The following is a 4,061-nucleotide window of genomic DNA, read 5'->3' as shown; positions in this document are numbered from 1 at the left end:
AGAATAGAGAAGAAAACATAAAGGAAGTGGAAGAAGTCAAAAGGATAGGACAACAAAGGGAAGAAACAAGATACAAAACCAGCACACCCAAAAAACAAGCATTCTCCCTTTGCTCTGCCTCAACACAATGCTGCCTGCCAAGCCCAGCTCAACAGAGGCACAAGAGCCCTTTGCTTGCCCCGTGTTACTCAGGTCAACGCTTACGGAGACATCACAGGAAACATGTGAAGCCGCTCCTTGCCTACTTGGCTATCAGAGCCTGGAAGAGCCTGAGAGTCTGATCCCTCTTCTCTTGAATAGACCAGTCATCAACTGAGAAGTGGTTTTTTAGTTTTCGGATTGGTTTCCCTCCCTCCTACCCCCACACATTTTTATATATATATGTAGATATATATATATATTTGTTTGTTTATTTATTTTTAAAGACAAAAATACACACGTTTTTCTTTTCATTAGAAGGAGTTTGGGGGATATTGTTTTATCTTTAGACAAAGCATAATAAAAAGGTAAGTGCAAAGGAAAACACAACTATTCCTTTTCTCTGCCTGCTGCTCTTCCTGAGACTTCTGATAGATTAAGCTTTTACTAACCCTTGCAAATCTGTACCCCAATGAAACAGAAACATTTCATTTCACTGTTTCAAGACTTTCTTCAAGCAACAAGTCAGGACTGGAGACTACAGTTAGCAACAAACAGATTTTAGGAACTCAACAGATAAGCACTTCAGACAAAAGGGTGTTTTAAATAGAGAAATGCTTTGCTTGAAATTTAACACACTCTTCCCATTCAATTATGGTTCTTGAACTGTAAAGGGCTGCAGTGAAGGAGCTGTTACAATGATCCACCAATAAATCTCCCCTATAAATATTGTTGTGAATCTGGTTACTCCACTGGTTTTATGCCATTAATAATGTTGATTTGAAAGTGAGACTACAAGACTATTACATTGGTCTCTGAATTAATCTTAGAAGGATTAAAGGGTGGAAAATGCTTTTCTGCTACAGAAGTGAGATTTATGAGGAGCTCAGGCTAATTATTTCTAGAGCATCCAACATTAACAGAGATATAAAGACAACAGTTGCATTTAAAGAGGTATTTGGGAATTGAACAGCTAAATACTGTTCTTCATGGATGCTTTGAAAAATAATGCCTCCAGTTATGTACAGTCACCTTAGACTGAGAGCTTGTTGATCATTTTTCCAGACAGATATTTGCCGTTCTCTGGCACTAACCAGGAACCTCAAGAGCAGCATTCTTCAATTTCTTCAATAGAAATTTCTCAACATCATTCCAGAACATTGCTACACACCTCATTTCAGATCCAGCTCTACTTTCAAGGCCAGATTTCACAATTTAAGACACATCAGCCTTATATGCTCCACGTGGCATCTTTGACTACACAGAGCTCCAGGAAAAACTTTCCTTTGGGACCATCCTTACAATGCTACCAGTGTGCTGCAATTGTTAAAAGATCCTTGTTTCCAGGGAACAGTATCTGTGCTTCCACACACATGAATTAGAAGACACAGAGGTTGCCAGAGGTGATTTACAATGAAAGCAATAGCTGCAGCCTGACTTCTTAAGAAATATATTATCAACTCTTTCAGTTGAAGGAAATAAATCTTAACTCTCAGCACTGTTTCTCTGGTACTTTGCTGTTTCATAATTTACTCACTTGCATATTTTTTCCCTACTCAGTCACCATTTTGGCTAGATTTAAAGCACATTGCTCAACTCATGTAGAAACAACTTTTGATAAAGGCTTCTTATTTCCTTCTGGAAGAAAACTAATATGACTGAATCATACTCATGATAAGAGAGTCCTGTGATGCTCACAAGTTACTTCACAATGGCCTCTCCAAGCTATTGATGCCATTTCCAGAGCTTGCATGTCTGCTCCCCAGTGAACATTCTCTAAGCCAATGCAATACTGAAGTAATATGTATCAAGTAAGGTGATGTTTATTTGTCAGCAGAGCATAAGCAAGGAAATACCTTCCTAAGTCACACATACAAACAGAGAATCCAATGAAAACATTTAAGAAGTGTTTCACTAGTGCATTGCTCTTTTGACCTGAATGCTACATCTCATTTATAACTTTCTGCAGTTTCAGAGTTTGCATAGAAACATGAGCAAAGTCAATCATGTCTGGCTTACCTTTAGAAACAAGACACTCAAAACGTAACAGAAGGATGTTAAAACATTACTAAAACCAGCTTGAATCAGGTGCAGACACTGAAAGCAGGGCTCTACCTTTACATACATATCACTTCCCCTTTCCCTTTCAGGACTGCAAGCAGAGCATCAAGAAGAGGAAAAAAGTTGATTGAGTATATTTTTTGTGGGAAAAATCCACAAGAACTCTTGCAATTGCAAGATTTCACCAAAATCAAGAAGGGGGCAGCCTATACCTGAAGTCTGAACTAAATTAATGATTTTTTTTTAAAGAATAAAAGCATGTCTGTACTGAGGTAAGCACATCACTGATGCCAGAAAAGTAGCTTTGAGAAAGTTACATTCTCAACTTCATATCCTGATGAAACTAATTTTCATTTAAAATAGGTAGATAATCAGTCTAAGAGCATCTCACAGGGTTTTTAAACCCTGCATACTTCTGCTATGCTGTATTCTTACAGGCGAGTGTGGTAACATCTCAACTTTGTTTCCTGAAGAGCATGTTTATGGCAGTATTTAATGCCTGATGTATTTTCAAATAGAAAACAACGGCTTTAAATTTTCATGTGCTAACAGAAAACACAACGGGACGTATTTTCAACACTTAAACATAGAAAGATGTGCAAGGAGAAGTTAAAAGAAGTAACGAAAAGACTGTTGGTTGCAACCTTAAGAACTCCTGCACTTTCTACAGCAGATCAGCACAGAAAGGAAGACGTGGGACATCATTCATGATAACAAATGTCACAAAACATGCCTCCAAATGTTGATGGGAAGAAAACCAGCACTACTCTCACTGCACTTCATGAACTGCTACTCTCCTTGCCATTCCATACTGAGTCAGTTACTCCACCCCAAGCTAAATGCTTCACCAAACTCATTTAACACTGTTAACACCCTCATTTCCCAATTGATACACAGCCCAGATATGCCAAGTTTTTGATAGTACCATTGCAGGTCTCACTACTTAGTGCTTGTCACCAAAACCTTTGGTTTGCTTAGGCACTGAGCCAAGTCTCTCACCTGAAAGGGTTTTGTTTAGAAGACACCAAGGTTGTGTCATTAATAGCCACCTGAGAGTCACGTAGGAGCTCAAAAAAATATCTCTTTGTGTCACCATTCACGTGGAAGGTGCTTGCTGGGCTCCTTGCTCTTTCTGAGGGTACAACTAAAGAGGATGTGGAGGCAGGGAAAAGATATCTAGCTCAGAAAACACATTTCTGGGAGCTGTAACCACGCACTTCCAGTCTGCCTCTTACAAAAGAGGGTTTTGTTCCCTAGGGCTGAGAAGTACAAGCAAAAAAAAATATTTTTTCTTTCAAAAAAAGTAGCTTTCCAGACCTGAGAGGAGGTTTCAGAAAAGGGATAGGGAGGGTAGTTTCACTTCTTGGTTTCACTATAATTTCTTCTATCAGTAGAATACATTGCTTTAGCAGCTTCTGAACCCACAGTTTGATTTTAATCCGATCCAAGCATATCCAAGCCATTGCACACACGATGTGGGGATTATCTGCACCATCTCATCTTCATTAGACAAGGGACAGTGAACAAACCCACACCAACTAAGAATTAAGCTCCTTCAGAGCCTTTGTTTGAAAAACCACAAACTCTTCCTACCGCCGCGGTTGGGAAGTGAGTCACAACTAATCCCTGGCCCCGGGAAGGCAGAGCCAAGAGCCTCGAGCAGCCGGAGCATCAGCCCGAGCAGCGGGACCAGGTGAACAGCGCGGCCGGGACACCCGGGAGCCGGGAGCGGGGCCTTTTCCCAGCCACAAAACCTGGGGACGAGCCCCCCGGACACGGAGGAGAAGCTGCGGAGAACAGAAAGGCGATGTCCGTCCCTCGGGACGAGGGGATCCTGCCCCGCCGGACCGGCCGCTCTCACG

At 41.0% G+C, this 4,061-nt stretch overlaps 1 protein-coding gene across 1 annotated transcript in view; it reads right to left on the bottom strand.

The window, feature by feature from the left end:
* The window catches only part of GFPT2 (glutamine-fructose-6-phosphate transaminase 2), a 34,223-nt gene that overhangs the window by 12,822 nt on the left and 17,340 nt on the right, over nucleotides 1-4,061 (bottom strand). The gene's annotated exons all lie outside the window — the stretch shown is intronic.

Source organism: Chaetura pelagica, unplaced genomic scaffold, assembly GCF_000747805.2.
Source record: "Chaetura pelagica isolate M959 unplaced genomic scaffold, ChaPel_1.0 scaffold420, whole genome shotgun sequence".
NCBI classification, from domain to species: Eukaryota; Metazoa; Chordata; class Aves; order Apodiformes; family Apodidae; genus Chaetura; species Chaetura pelagica.
Note: the sequence above shows the minus strand (reverse complement) of the source record. Positions and strands in the feature narration are given on the sequence as shown.